This window comes from Centruroides vittatus, unplaced genomic scaffold (genome assembly GCF_030686945.1).
Source record: "Centruroides vittatus isolate TY-2023 unplaced genomic scaffold, ASM3068694v2 scaffold_435, whole genome shotgun sequence".
NCBI lineage: Eukaryota > Metazoa > Arthropoda > Arachnida > Scorpiones > Buthidae > Centruroides > Centruroides vittatus.
The window spans coordinates 1,861,950-1,879,661 of record NW_027122708.1 but is presented as its reverse complement, the minus strand read 5'-3'; positions in this window follow the sequence as shown (position 1 = coordinate 1,879,661).

The following is a 17,712-nucleotide window of genomic DNA, read 5'->3' as shown; positions in this document are numbered from 1 at the left end:
AAGAGAGAGAGAGAGAGAGATCGCATAGCCACCCTATGAGAGCGACAAAGTGATCCTAAGCGGGGGGGATAGCGAGTGGACGGCCCTTATTGTGATCAGTCGATCCCTCTTAAATCGCCTTCACCACACAAGCTAACGAATTCAATGGGCTTCGCTCCTTATCTAAGCCAGAAATGCCTGCTTTCTATTGAATGTATAGCTGCGACGTACGACGGCTGGTTAGCCGCAGATAACGAAGGACCATCGTCCGTATCGTCCAGGTCCGAGATGTGGCGTTTGGTCTAAGCTTACTTCTATTGTCATCCTTACGTGTATTGTCCGGCCCGGTTGTCCGGAGTGACTGTCGCCCGGTGATGAAACATCAGGCCGTTCACTAATTTTCTTCGTTGGCACAACATAATCCCCAACTAATAATCTCCAACTAGGATTTGTTATTGTGGCCGCTCACTGAATGATCCCATTCAATGGACCAATGTGATAAAGTAGCGGAAATTTAGTCTACTTTCTCCTCCTCCTCTAATTTTCTATCGTGTCTAACTATCTGTTTAATTACGCATTCAATTTTCTCGTTTCGAAAACATAACTTATTATCTTTTACTGTTTGCTTATTATCCTCTATGCCAAGATTATTCCCAATAATTTTATAGTAATGACATTTCGGTAAATCGCTGTAATTGGCTGGCTTAATTCTAGCAGTAAGATTTGAAAATCATTATTTCGATATGGTGTCGGCATGTTGCCTTTTATTATTTCGTCGATGCCGATGTTTATTAGGTCATAGATTTTCCTCTTTCGATGATGTAGAAACCTGTAGGATTCCATAACCGTTCGAGGTATCTCAAGGAAGGAAAAATTGTAGGCCTTCTATTGAATAGCAAATTATAATTATATGAAATTGATACGTGCTTAGTAAATAAAATAGTACTCAAATAGTAGCTATGGACTCTCAATTTCAGAATTCTATAATTAAAACGATTTTTACTTAATCGATTGTGCTGCTATGCTATGTGAATTTGCATTCTTCACACTCCTATTTTATTGAGTTTTACGATATATTTGGCCATCGTGATAAAATTAATTAAGATTACTGCCATATCTTAGATCTCTATAAGATATTTCCTGTGACTTTTAATGAACAAGGAAAAAAATCTAAGAAACATTTTCTCATAATCGTCATTCGAAGATGCTTTCAGGCATTTTTGTAAGACCAATAAAATTTCGACAACTTGGTCTCCTTAATTGGAAATTGTTTGTAAGGACTAATAGCTTATTATATAAACCTTAAAACATAAAAGGTTTGATCTCATATGTTTTTGTTTTAAATTCCTTAAAATCGAAGAAGTCGTGTTCATTAGAGTTATACGAAGTATCATTCGATTATTCTGTAATGTATTTTAATGTATTATGATTTTAAAATTCAGGTTTAACTCTAATGATTCACCGGGATAACTTATAAGTTATAATAGAACAAAAATAAAGAAAACCCTAACAAAAAAAGCAATTTCGGACTCATACTGTTCATAGCATACGTCCGAAATAGCCAGGCTCTCTAATACTGGACAATGCATTATTATTATTATTTTTCTTGGAGGCAATATGGCTTAGACTTTAGCCATCCCCTTTTTTAATAGATGACTGTGGAATGTCATCTGTCGTACGACTGGTGATAAATGGGACGAAAAAATCATGTCCCGTCTGCCATTTACGTTCCCCGCCCAAATTAAAAATCTATCCTATAAAGTTCATATAGCGTACCGTTGTTCCGCTATGTAATGATGGAAAAATTTCGGCGATTTCGCCAGGCGACTTTTATCCCAGACATGTCGGGGAAATGTCGAGAAAAGACATTTTAATGAATTTAAACTGTAATTCAAATCATCTTATATCATGTAATAACTGAATTTTTTTAATCTCCAAATATAAAATCGAAATCTTGATAGATCCAATATATTGATAGATCTTTTCATCTTTAAGAGTCTTATCTTACGATTCGATGTTTTGAGGACCGTATCAATATATATATATAGAAATGTTTCGACCAATAGGAACTTGCAAGAGTGAATTACAGAACTCCAGAATTTGGAAATTCTTATTTTAAATGCCTAAATTACTTTAGACATTCTGAGGATTGAATATACATTAATGACAATAATTTGGAGCGCGATGGCTGATGATAAATAAGAACCCAAATTTTGTTGGAAATTCATTTGGAAATTCTTTATTTTGAATTCATAAACCACTCTCGACTCTCTGAGGTTGAATATGCATTAATGGCGATAATTCGGAGCTCGATGGCTGGTGATAAATAAGAACCCAATTTTCATTTCGATAATCCATAAAACAAACATTTTAGGGCTCCCATAAATAAACACCTGTTAAATCGAACAGCAAATATATTTATTTTAGTGACTTTCATCAGATAAGACGACTAATGGGAAGTGAGCAACCCTCTTAATGCGTGAGAAACCAATTTACAAACTGTGAGAAAAGACCACCAATAAAAAGGGCTGCAGTCCCGCGACACTTTATGAAACCATATATTCTGTGACGGTCGATCATTACCGCCATCTAGTGTATTATCCCTCAACTTCACTAAGCCTAACGATGGAGTCGTAAAATTCAAATGAGAGCCCGGTCTATTGATTTGTGTGAGTCGGTAATAGCATCGTCTCCTCACCATCTATCCCCATTCCGTTGGCTGAGATCAGCAGAAGTCGTCGATCGTACCCGACACTGTTTGTGTTATTTTCGGTAGAATTGCCTTCTTTGCACTCATATATCTGCAGAATAGCCTACCGACTGTCCATTTTAATCTACTTGTGACGTGCCTTCCACAGGCCTATCTATCAGATGCCTTTTTCAATTTTTCTCAGTCTCTTTTTTCCCATCAAATTGTCATATCGTAGACATCAGATTTTAACTTGTCTCTCGATAATTTTAAATTATAAATAAATTATAATTATAAATAACTAAGCGCCCTTCTATATTTCAGGTATTTTCGTACAGGCACATTGTACAGTACATTGCAGTTACACATTCTTTAGTTAAAGTAGTATTAATAAACAATATAATCATGTACACAATAAACATGCTTATCACAGTTATAATATAAACTTAATTATGGTTAAAACTTTATAATTCGCTGCTTTTAAACATCCAATTGTCCATTATAATCTCTGTTAACGCGGCGGTGTAAATCTTATAGTCTAGTTTAAAGGGGTGTAATATCTATTATAGTTTATAAAAATAAAAATATTTTTTATTGTCATTATATAAAGAGGAGGTTTTTAAGCGCTCGTATAATTTGAGAATTTTGATTAAAAGTCGAACAAGAGTGAAAATAACCAATAAAAAATCTCGCGATTCGACGTCCATTTTCTGGTACAGTCTGCGGAATTGTCGCAGCGACCACAGCAAGACCCACACTAATAACACAACACGTTCTGTGCTGATTAATTTTTCCTGGCTTGACCTGTTTGGAGGGCCATAAATAAAGAGAGCGGCGTCTCCCGGACTCGTCTCCTCCGTCTCTTCCTCCCATCCTTGCCTTCCGTCTTTAAACGCATCCGGAAATCTGGAATGTTGCGTGTATAGGGAAAATTTAGATGCGTAATTGTTGCATTGTTGGTTTTAGTGGCAGATAAATCTAGTTTTTCACTTTTGCTCTTCACCTACTTCGTATATATAAGCATATATCATTTATAATTATTGAATAAATGCACTTTTTTGATAGATATAAATTGGACTGTAGGCCTACACAGCTTTATAACAGATAGTAGAGGCTAACAAAATTCAGTACATCGTGATGAATGGCTTCTTTTGACACATGGAGCCATTAAAAATGAAAGGCTCGGTTTCTTAATCTCTCTGTTCATATTGGATTTGTACTTGCCGCTACTGTATTAGGTGGATCTAAGATAGCGATCTACTTCCACCCCGTATTAGCGAAAATGACATAAATCTCGACCATATCAATTTTCTTCCCTCTATTCTATTTTTGAAAAAAAAATGTTTAATGGGGTCTAAAATTATTCCTTGTGAAAATAGATTTTTGTCCATACGCATCGAGATATTCTTCTGGGAAAATCGGTCCAATCAATAATCATTCTTATTTTCTTCCTGACTTCGATCATTTAAACATATCTACAAATGAAAAACTCTTCAAACTAAGCTTAACTTTACTATGACAAAACCTCTTTGCACGCATTTTTATTATTTATATTTCATCTTTCTTTAAATAGAATAATGATTTTACGAGTTGCTTATCTGATTTAAGAGCTTTTATCTCATAGTCGCGTTTAAAATATTCCAAGTTAAAATGGAGTTAAAACTTTTAACATTTAAAGTTGAGTTTAAATGATTTAAACGTATTGGTTTCACAGTTTTCTACATTATATTTAAATATTATTTCGTGGTTTTTTACTTTTTCGATAGCAAATTGCTTAAAATAATATAATATATGTAAAAAAATTAAACATCTAAATTCATTTGTAAAGGAAAATAAGTCGTTATTCTTTTATACAATTTAGGCCTAAATGTAATTCAGTCTCAATCTGAAAATTTTAATTATAAAATTATACGCTGATATCTTTTTTACAGATTATTTATGGCTAAATTAATAAATTAATACGTATGATAATTTAGCCACATTTAATAAAAGCATATTAGGATAAGTCTAGTTGTATTTAATAAAAATATAAATAGAGTTCGAGTTATTCAAAGACGAAATATTATTGAATGATTAGGTTCAGTGAATATTATTAAAGTTATGGATAATTTTACAACTTAAACTTCTTAAAATTCTTAATAAGAATTATTTGTGTTCTAGAATATAAGAACCTAGAATTTTTACTTTTCTTCTAATTCTAATAAACCGCAAGATAAAACGAATACATAAAGTCATTTGAGATACGTATTCAAAGCATTAAATAATAAATATTTTACAGTTATTAACAGTACATCATAGGTTTATTATTATTGTATTTTTCTCGAAATAAAAAGATAGCTAAAACATATTTTGTATTATTTTTCAGTTTGTTGTAACTTCTTTTTTACACGTGACAATAGAACTACATTAATTTGTATTATTAGAACTAAGAAGTTATATTAATTAATTTATTTTTGAACCCATTTAATGACAAAAATATATAGATATAATTCACTAAAAAATCAATTTTCAATAAATTAGGTTAGGTACATAAAGAAATTTTCCATTAAAATTGCTCTTAATAATGCTATTCAAATATTTTTCCTAGTTTCAATTAGTATTATATTTCATTTAAAAACTAGGAAGACTTTAACCTTAATAACGCAATGATTTTTATTTTTTATTTTTAGAGACAAGTAATAAGTTATCATCTTATTTCCCATCGTGAACCGTCTTCTCATACAGAGAAGAGGTTGCTTTGAATTATGCTAAAAGTAGCCTTATCGAGAATATTGTTTTCTTGATTTATTTTATTTGCATTGCCTTGGGTCTTCTTTAGTTCTAGTTATTTGCAATACCTGTAGATTATCTTTAATTAGAAGCAAAATCTCTGCTGTGCAGCCTACTCGTTGCAAGACTTCGAGAGGATTCAAAAGAATCAAAATTAATTTGGAATTAAGGGTCTAGGCCTACCGTTTGAATTATGATTTGCATTGCCGTTTTGAAAGCAATAATTGATTATTATTATTATATAAATTGGTTAAAACTGATAAATTAAAACGATCTACAATCTAATTTAAAGATTTATCTGTAATGTAAATTTAGTCCGAAACTAACCTGAAAATTTCAATTAGAATGAATTAAACAAATGAAGGTGTTGTCTTCACTCATTCTGTCAATAAGAATGGCATTTAACAGAGTTAAAGTAATTGATAAATAGCATATTAAGTGGAATTATTGAAATTTGCAGTTATTAAGACGAAAATTGGGATGGGATTTATTTTTTCGGCTCTCGTGTGGAAGATGATTTAAACAGGTTTATACACAAAGAAACATTTTTGGTGTGGCAAAAGTAAGAACAAAGCTTTTCGACAATCGGATGAAGTGTCGTAGAGCCCACTTCTGGAAGCGGCGGACAATACGAGGAGATGAGAGCACGTCTCGCATTACATGACGGACCACAAGTCGTCCACGTGCCATCGCCAGAAGCTCTATAACAATGGTCGGCCGGCACGTGACCAAGAGTGGAATGGACACTTACTTCCTGTTACGTTCGACAAGAGTAATCCGAAACGGGATTTTGTGCCAAATCGATTTCTGTTGTCCCAACATCAAAACGCCCTTATTAAACGCGTCAGAAACATTGTTAGGTAACGTCGCGTTTAAATGCTCGTTAGATCTTATAAAAGCGCCCCCTTGTAACCATTCGGTGTACTATAACCAGTAAGATTGTCGACGTTATGGTCAGACGGGCTCACCTTTCCAACGGATAATAAATGGATTGTCAAATTTTAAAGTTAGCATGGCCAGATCGATTAGAGTTATGTCAACTATCATCGAGCTATTTATTTCGAAAAAATGTTGGATTTAAAACTTGATTCTCTTTACTTATCTGCAAGGACCTGGTGTTTTTCACCAGATAAATAAATCTCACCTTAATATAAGTTATATATACGTTTCCAACCGGCGATTTAAGGATTAAATAAACTGTGGAAAATATTGTTAGAAATGAAAAGTGTTATTTCTTTATTTTCAAATAATTAATTTGAATTTATCTTTAATAAACGATGGTTTTTCAGGCTGAATAAAAAGCAAATAAAGATTAAAAATGAGAGTTTTTTAGAGGAAAAAAACAAAGGTTGACGACATATCTAGAGGGCTAATATTCGAACCTATTTGATAACAATTTTCAGATGCTATTTTAAATTCTTTTTTCCACTCAATAAGAATAGCAATCTCTCATCTCACACTCCTCTCTGGTTTTGTGTGAAACCTCTTTAATAAACGCCGGTGTCAATCACACGACGTTTACTTTGCACCAAAGCCCGGATGTAATATGGTAGGCGGGTGTAAGAAAAAACTACGAGTGTAAGACGGCTGGCAAACGAGGAAATGGTAGGAGCAAAGGTCGCTGACGTACACCGGACACTAGAGAGTGTGGCTAATCGCCATTGTCCCTTCTACAATGGAGTGTGGCCAAGGTCTAGCCATAAGGTGACGTGTTTATTAAAACCCATCGCCTTAGGTTGCGCGGTTAGGAAAATAACCCGAGGTGGTCCGATGTTCGCTGACCGCACAGCTATGTCAATTCACGTATGATCCACTCAAATCGGTCTACCCCAGCACACAGTCGGTACACACAATCCCCCCTCGGGCTATGTCTTGATGATGGTAGATGTGTCAACAGCATCCAGTGACGCTTCTCTTTATGAGTTTTTCCCCGCTTTAAGCGTCACAATCGTCAAATACACCCTCCAACCAATGGATGGTGAAAATAGGCTTAGAGTGGTTACTAGATTTTGAGAGCGTCGATGGAAACGAATCGTCAAGCGAGTCTTGTCACTTAGTGTTTGTCAAAAAATCTTTTCTATAGATGGCTGGCTCTGACACAACTATTGCTATAATGGACGGTTGATGCGGTTTGTGTTGCGAGAATTGAATTTTCGGGGAGGTTTTTTGTTGGATCTTTCAACAATTTTGAATTCCTGTAAAATACTACCTTCGCCTATATTTTATCCTAGTTTATACCGATGTTTATTTTTTAGAATTGCATTGAAATTAATTTATATAATCGTGCAATAAAATAGCTTAACACAGCTATGAAATTCGTTAATAATTTCACAATAAACTGGTGTCCATAGTGGTGTTAAATGGTCATTGTCGCCTGAACTAAGATCGATGCTGGTTCTTTTTCGCTGTATTTATTAAGTAATCTAAAGTTTTAGAGTTTCTAAAGAGCCTGGGTCAATTTTCATAATTACCAGAAGGGTATCGCCGGCGTAATTCAATTATCTTAAAGAAACAGCGCGACATTCTCTCCGCAGAAATGAAAGGAGCATAATTCATTTAACAGTTGGCATAAAAAGTTTTAAATAATTCAGAGAGCGCGTTTAATTTCGTCTTTCAAGCGTTCATCCGAATAAACAATACAAGTCGGAACAATGAGCTGTATCTGTATTATCAGAAGTGGTTTGAAACCGCTATTTTAAAGCTGCCGACGACAGTATAGATGGTATTTTTGACAGGACCCGTTGGGAAATACCCAAACCAGAATTATCTGGACTGGTGACTTGACACTTTGGTCTATTGGCAAACCGCAGATAAACGGAGCCGTCAGTCACACAAACTCCCTTTGTAGCCACGCTATCGAAAATAAGCGTAAAGAAAGCAGAGATCAGATATGGATTGGAAAGTGATGGGACGACTTCGCAGCCCCTCACTTAGCTAGAGGTCCCATTTTGGGACCCGTCACTCCCATCTACTATTGTTGGTAGTTGGGCTCGACCAACCAACCGCCGGATCCACCATTGTACCATCCCGCGCGGCATCAAGTATGCGTTTTCTATTGTAGTGCTGGATCAGCGCCTGTGTCGCCGAGATTGTGACAGTCGGCCGACGTAATGAAAAACGGAGCTGAATAGAAAAGGGAAGGAGTTGCCGACTAAGGGGGTAACAGAAGGGGAAAACCTCGCCGACCTCAGCGATAAGGGGAAAATGTAGATCATCCTACTACCTTCAGAAGCAGACAGTATTTTCGCGTTTTGAATGACGTCTGCACCACCCCCAACTGCCTTTTTTATTATATATATATTTTTTCTCTCCTTCTTTGCTTTCAATCGGGTACTGGGAGGCTTTTCAAGTCAACCGCAGTTCCATTTATCTGCTGCTGGACTCTGCAGCTCTCGATTGCCTTATCGCTGGTCCTCACGTCCTCTTACTTGGAAGCTGTCATGCATCGGAAGTTTTTCATCTTTAAATAGAAGAACTGCACTCATATTTACTGAATTACTTCATGGAATCAATAAAACAAAGTGGCATATGTCACTGTAACTTCGTTCCTAGTTCCTAAGAAGCGGCATTCTTGGCCGAATCCACTCCAACTATTTATCCAACTATTCCTATTAAATCGACTTCCTCCTGAATTTTTAAAATGCTTATCCGTTTTACATCTTTCATAATTTTCCACTCGACTCTCTTTACTTTTATCTACTCCAATAATATATTTAAATAATTAAATAAATGTATATATATATAATTATTAAATAAATGTATATATATATAAGTTTCAGATTAGAAATTTTAATATTTTATACTCGTTGAAAGGTATTGTGACTACGTTTTAACGTCTAAACTTTTTATTAATTTATTATTGGACTGTGTATTTCTAGGTCTTATAAGGTAACTTCTTTTGTTAAAATATTACCCGATTTAGCCTGTATCAGGTTAAATTTGTATTAAGAGGGTCCACGTTATGAATCTGTTCACGGATAAACGGAATTTGTTGTAAATTTTTAATAAAAAACGGCATTTAAAGAACAAACTTTGAGCTTTTTAATTACGGTTTTTATGTAGTTTTTCATCATATGAGTCATAGAAGTAAATAAAAAGTTTTTTAAGAGCCGACCTAAAATCAGACGAAAGCGATATTATTAAAGAGATATAAAAAATCTTGAGAAAACAATCATTAGAATTCCAAAGGTGGAAGAAAAACGAAAGAATAATCTTCAAAGGCAAAGTGGCGAGCGATTTTAAAACTGGGCTCATAAATTACAGAATCAAATTAAGGCGACCAAAACGATCACAATTGGCGCAGTTAAACAGCCCTTCAATCATACAGAACCAGCCATTCTGTGGCGTTTTACTGCGATTAATCTTTTCCCTCCTTGATTAAGTCGAACGTAGCTCGATTGACGTCGTTCAAGCGTCCACAATGTGTAGGTTTATGGATAAGGGGGAGTTCTTTGATTGGCCCTTGTCACGCGGCAGCCTGGGCTCTTCTTCATTCTAGAGATCCAATTGCGTCGAATGTTTGCCTTGGAAAGACCGATTTTTTCCTTGATTATGCTTCTGACTGTAGTGCCATCACGTGACATTCGTCAATTTTTATTGAATAATTGTTACAGATTTATTGATTTTTTTAACTTTATAGCTCACAAAATATTTAAAAAGATTTTCCAATATTGTCTTCACTCTTTCTACACTTTGATTTATGTCAAATTTACGATTAAATAAACTCTTAAAATAAACTCTATACTTATTCATTTTGAAAATTCTTGTCGAATTTTGAAATGAAATTTTAAATCTTAATTTGTATTTTATTGTATTACGTCATTCCACACGTCACGTAGGCTTACATCCCTGCTACCTTCCTACCTTCTTTCAAACTTATTTATCGGAATAACCATTCAAAAACTTTGTATTATTCATTAAATACAATATTTAACTATTATAAATGTCTATAATATTATTATATGCCACAAAACATTATTTTTTAATTTTAAAAAGTGTTTATAAGACAAGTTGCCCCTCGATTTCTGCTACAAACAGTAAATAAGTTATAAATTACATCGACGTAATGTTTAAAACGTGAAGGGACTGGCATTATTCTTGATATTTTCCTCCTTAAAATGAATCAAATGACTAGAATCATCGTTCAGAAATATTTTTATACTCAGTTAGTTTAAAGCCAGTTCTAATGGTTGATTGAAACTCTCGAATTAAAAATATATTTAAAAGATAAAATAGCGTTATTTTGCTACAGATTAGTCTAAGGCTTTAATTCAATTAAGTCTATTTAAGATCAGGAGTGTCTGCTTTATCACGTGACATCTATCCATCTTACATCTACGATCGGATGTAACCTGTGATTAACGAGGTGTTGTTCTATGACCGATACTTGGCTCTGTTATGAGTCAAAATCCACAATTTTTTCCGTCCGTAGTGGGCAAAATTGTATAGCTCTATTGAGAATTGGTGTCTTGCACGAAAAATTCAACACTTTTATTTTGGATCTAATATAAATTTCTTTTAAAAACACGTGCCGTTAATTTATTCGTGAAAAGTTTGAACTTTATATTGAAATTAATCTCAGAAAATAATAAAGGCACGTCTCTGACATACAATAAATTGGCATTCAATGCCAAATTATATGTATAAGTTATAGCCTATATGTAATTTAATTAAATATCTGAATAGAATGAATTCAAGTCCATGAATCATTCATTCCTTCAGTCTTCAGTGCGGTTCTACACGAAAATTGCAGATCCAGTATTTTTTTTTTTAATAGACGAAAGCTGTAAAATCAAGCTTCAATTATGTTTCAGTTATAGATTTTTTTTATGTAGAAAGAAGAATTAAATGGGAAAATCGACCTTCTCTCATCTTCTTTTGTTATCTCGGTTTAGAAATTTTCGCTAATGTTTTTAAGGTTATGTAGAGACAAAATGACATTATATTTTTGGTAGAAATAATTGAGGATAATTTAGAGTTTTTAATGATTTATAAAATTCTAAGTGAATTTTTGTCTGTTATAAAATTCAAAGGTGAGTTTTGACTCGGGTATACGATGCCGAAGAGAGATTTTCATCTGTTTTTACTTGGAAAACTCTTTAACGCTTATCCGAATCTCTTAATTCTGACAATTAGTTAATTAGAGAAGAAACGAATAGCTTGTTAATGTATAAATTAGAGAGGAAGATTTTCTTGGCAACTCAACAGGAGAAATTCCACCTTGGCTCGCGACCAATAGTGTAGAGGACACGCGATGTCTGCTGCTCCATTAATCTCCCGAAAGCAGAAGTCGAGGCGTTCCGTTCGTCATCAATAACTGCCATTAAGCACAATGAGCGTCGAGGTCACGTGGTTGGGTTGCCACATCCGTCGACCGCACCAGGGCACTTGTCGACGTTGGTCCGATAGCGATTCTACGTGCTGCCATTTCCGTCTCCCCAACTCCATTAAGTGAAGATAATACAAAGGATGGTGATGTTCGCTATTAATGGCTGTGTGTTTTATCTAAATGTACCAACGGAGAAAAACCCTTAATGACAATTCACAGCTTTTGCTCGCCCCGTCGAACATTAAGTTAGCTCGAGGGTAGCTGACCCTTTCATAAGGTGCTTCCTAGCCCATCGGGGGCTTTTCAGATACTTTTGTGCCTTAATGTTTCTACTGTGCCATGGATTTTCCATTCGAAACTACCATATTAAACGATCGTGGCGCATTTGACATGGTTAGTGACCTTGGATCTCTTCTTAACGCCACGTAAGAGAGCTTTGGAAATTACGTTGGGGTAGAAAATGCCGTTTTTTCTTCCAACATATTATCACGATAATATACTAGTTTGACATAAGAGTTTTTTTTAAAAAAATATTGTAGACGTTTTCTGATATTCTAAGTATACTTTTCCAATTTTGGATTCCAGTTATTCTCTATCGAAGGAAGCTATTTAAAACACTGCTAATATTTAGCAATTCTAAGTCGACTGCACCCCATAACGTCTGCTATTTAATGTTTTTTTTTCCAACAGATTAGAAAACTATTGCTAAGAAATTTTTTTTCTTCTGTGAGGATCCATGTAATCTGGTGACTCGAATTAACAGCCTCGGGGGAATGTGAAATGTATTATTTTCTGTCGGCTTATACCTTTTTTGTGCTTGGTATACAATTTATAGATATACCTTTTCGAATTAATTTTTGGTCAGTCAAAAAGCAGGAAAATAAACAGAAAAACAATATCAAAAACTAACACAGAAAAAAAACATTTAGGCGCCAGAGAGCTATACATATTATAGCCTTTAGGTCTATAAGGAAGTCCAGACGACCACACAAGTGGCGAAAGTGATATAGGGCATATATATTTTATAGAATTTACACTTTTTTTTATAAAATAAAAATGCCAATTTCTTCATCGATCGGTTCGAACGATGGTTTACATTGAATAATAAAATTAGTTTCTGGTCTTCTGGGCATGACGAATTTTACTTTTTGAAATGAATTGTAAGTTACACAAACATTAAAAAAAACTTGATATAAGATAAATAATGATTAAAAAATAAAAATTTCATATAGAAATATGAAGTATTATTGAGGAAGATGCATTTGAAACTGAGACTTTGACCTGATCATCGCATAGGCCTTAGTTTCAAATTGAGCAATACTGTTGAATATAAGTCGAAATTATTCTTAAATATTATTGAGAAGCAAAATTATCACTCGTTTTTGTTGATTAATATTTAAACTAAGGAATAAACGAGCGAATAATTTATACAATTTATCACTATTGATTGTCAAAGATGGGGAATATCAAAAACAATCAGTTGAAACGTAAGGGCGTCACACGATTGGTAATTGAAAGTATTGTATCGTTTATATCAGAAATATCAACGATTAAATTACTTAAAGTTGTAATTAATAAACCCATTTCTCAGTAAAAAAGTCATTAGTGATATGTTTTAATGCTTATTATTAATTTCAATCTCGTTGTAATGTAAAAGTTTGACATAAAAAAGAGGAAGGCCTATATGAAAATTTGAAAAGAAGATTTTATATATATAAATTTTATAAATAAATGTTTATGAAAATTTATTTTGATAACGTTACTTTATGTTAATATAAACTAGAAGGAAAAAAAATAAGTTTGCTAAAATATATTAAGAGCAATATTCGAACACGTTTAACAATTCATAAGTAAAATGTTCAATGTAAAAAAATATCTAAACTAAACAGTTACTAAAAAAACGAAGACTCCCCCCAACGACCATCCATTTTTAATCGAGTTATAAATTTATATATAATCTTTAAAATATTTTTTTTCCAGCGCCTCTTATCACAGATGTAAGAATACTAATGTGTTGAAGTAAAAATCTGGTAGATCTGTTCCGGAAATTCAATCAATATTAATGACCAGCTAAACAAACATGTTCTCTCCAGGGACGGAACAACTCCTTTTCCAATTTGCATCCCATATGACATTCGGACTTGCAGTCAAAGTCTCATATGTGGCAAGTAAAAATTTGATTATAAAATCTAGTTTCCCTTTTAGCCTTGAAGGTGTTTTTCGGAGGAAGGCGCTTATTTTGTTAAATGTCGAAGCTCTCCCTCGTTTTAAAATCCTATCTGCCGCTAGGCTTGTTTTCCTACAGGATGGAAATAGAAGGAAAACAATCCAGAAAATCGTGACTTTTGAGTCGATTCCAGAACAAACGTCAACAAAGCCGCGGGACAAGTCTACTCTTTCAGACAAAACTTCTGTGCAGTTTTGGATTAAATAAACAGTTCCCTGTTGTAATCGCCAGAGCGGAGAATGTCATTAGGGATGATAACAAGGATGTCATTAACAGCTTCTTTTGTTCCAAGCGGTTAATTGGAGAAGCAAAAAATGGAAGAGCGGATCCGAGTGTTTCTATTCGTTCGACTGTGTTTGCAATTGTTTCAATTACCGAACGAAGCGGGTCGAGTCTTTTACCTCCACCGAATCATTTCCAACCAAACAATCTATTACTCTTTGTTTTATTACCAATTAATCGAAATCGAATTAATCGATTTTTAATAGAGGATAAATCCGTAATTAAGTTTTATGCACAAATATTTCGCTTACAAGTATGAGCATATTTCTTTATTACACTCATTTCAATCGTCCTCCAGTTACCTTTTATATTTTAAATTACCGATAAAACTGTTGTTTCGTATCGTTTAAAGAAAGAATTATCTGATCAAACTGGTGATTAATCGTTACAGGTTTATCGGATTAGAAAATTTCATCTTTATTACTTTTTTTCTTACTTTAAATATTAGAAATTTTAATCGGAAGTATTTGCAAACAGTTTTTAATACAAATTTCTATTTGTAATAATAACAGTTAAATTATCGGATTTAAATGGTATACATTTTCGATAGATATAAATCAAGAGTTCGTTTAAGTGGATTCGTGGTATGTTCACCCTTTTAAAGCTTATTTTTTAGTTTAATTTTACTTAATTTTTCTAAACTATGACTGCTAAACACCGAATACTATGTTCTATATCCAGTTCGTACAGTAGCATAATTAATTTGTACAGTTTTATAAGAAAAAGTTGCAAAATGTATTTCAACACTCTCCTTTGAAACGGTATGTAAATTATATATATTGATATGCAGATATAAGTTGCCTGTATATATGCCGATATAAGTTATTTTAGAACATTTTATTCGCAAATCCGTCCTTACAACAAATTATGTTTTAATATTTATTCAATTATCTTATGTTTGTACACAATAGAACTTAAAGTTTTAAGCTTTAGTATATGAATATAACGCGCTTCAAAAATGAATTTTCATTAAAAAAAACTTGTGGTTTATTAAATTTAATACACAAACTTAAACATTGTGATAACTTAAAGTTTAATTTTTTGAAAGTTCTGGTAAGACGCGGAGAGGCATCAGAAACAATTGAAGAAAGTAGGAATAACAGTTGAAACTAATTCTAATGGAACAAGCGGCGGAATTTGCAGAAGGATGAGATTTTGGTTATAACTTCCTCGGTAGAATTAATCTTAGGATAACTCAATATGTAACAGCTTCAACGCTCAACATACTGCGGAAGGATAACAATTGGTATTAGAGACGTCTGCTCCGTTGTTTAGCTTGATTTACGTCGCCATCTTCCACATCCGGGTCCCATCCAATTACCCTGCGGCTGCCATTAATGGCAGCAGTCAGATGAGGAAGTTTATTACCTTACCTTATACTTGACGCTCTAAAATTTCTCCGTTGTTATCCACTGCATAGTTTTGCGTCTTATCGAGCAAATATTTCAAATATACAGTTTGGAATTAATGATGTAATATTAAAGGGAAATTACCACCCTCTTTAAGTAGGACACCATTACTGTCCCAAAATTGGCCAAACCTCGAAGGAAATGCCGGAGGAAGTGTTCGTTTTCCGTCCAAATTTTGGAAACTGTTTATAAATATTAGTCGAATTGTAGATAAGTATCCTAATTTTGTTAGATGGCTTCATTTTTCGGCTTTCAAGTTTACTTCTGTACAGTACTTTTGGTAGCAACTAGAAGTTCCGGTTAAAATCGGGATCCGAATATCTCGATTTTCTTCAAAATCAATCTGTAAAGTTATTTATTTATTCATTTTTTTAATAAGTTCAAAGTAATAAATGAAAATGATGTCGATTACCACGGGATTAATCAGCAGATGGGGGATTTTAATACGTATTAATTCCTATCGTTTGCTGCATAAGAAAGATGGACGTTTGATCAATATATGGAAATAAATGTAGACGAGGACAATTCAAGTGCGACTTCATCCTTGGCCACCTACAGTTCTGTACAAAATCGGATATGATGGATCGAGTCGGTGGCTGTTGATGCATTGTCTCGCCTGCCAACTGCCACAATTCCTTCAAGGGTTACTCTCGGGATACGAAAACGTTTTTGCTTTCCTCACTCCCGCTTGTCATATTGTTGCAAGTTGTCATTCTTATAAAATTATATTCTGAGTTATAAAAATTATTTCCTAACCAAAAACAAATCATTTCTTTAATTAGAGATTCAGTTAGAAGCATTCTTTGTACGTAAATAATTATGAATTATTATTATTATAAATGAATTATTAGGGTGATGTGATATTCATTTGTTAATGGATATATTTTAAGACATGTTCGTGTCTGCAAAAGATACAATATTATTTTTTATACAGGTTAATATCAAATAAAGTCAGACTTCGTCACTCAATATTTGTATACAATGGAACTTAAATCTTAGCTAAAATATTTAATTGTAAATAGAATAAATGTCAATCACGTAAACCTGTCAATCCCCAAAAAACTATTCAATTTAATTGAAGTTTCGTTATAAATTTTTTGTTAGATGAAATATGATCGTTGTTAATCTATCGCAGAGGTTTTCAACCTTTTAAGAAAAAACTTTTTTCCATCCAACCCTTTAATTATTATATATATATTAGGATAAATAACATTATATATTATATATACGCAACAGCCCTTCTACGTAGCTTTTTAAAGGACATCTTTCTAAATTTATTTGAGAGTGATGAAATATGTAAATTTTTTAATATTTTTAAATTAAGTTTGTGTATTTGCAAAGTTTAATCGCTCCCCTCTCGAACTTTCATCGACTCCTAAGGGGTCAACATCGACCCCGTTGGGAAGTCCCGATCTATCACATAATCTAAATATAAAGCAGGCCTAGATTAAATAATAGGCTATATTAATAACTAGTTATTTTTTTCTTTGTAACTTAAAAATAAAAAAAACACGCATATATCTTTTGGTTGCTCCATAAAATTTGATCCTATTTTATTAATAATTAGGTTACTTTAAAATTAATCTAGGTTTATCGAACGTAGGTCTAATTAGACCTATATTGGAATGTAAATACCCAAGGCATAATTATGCCTTAGGTATTTACACGTTCGTATTTAATTTATATTTTAATATCGTGTTTAAATCTTTAATTTCTGTTCTTCTTGTAGACTTGGATGAATTTAGCTTGATTTTTATGATTCTTTTGAAAATAAAAGCTATTATAATAATAGGGAAACGAATTTATACAGTTAAATTAGTTTGGTTTAAATATAAAATATTCGTATTTGAAAAGATGCGAACAATAAAGAGGTAAACGTGACAATCCACATCGAATAGAGAATCCACTTGTGTCCACTACGAGCAGAGACAGTAACAGGATCCGTGGCCACAATCAAGAGTGTCAATCAGCCAGATGTTGTTTCTCAATTCAACTAGTAATTGGATGGCTTGGCTACGTGAACGTGATT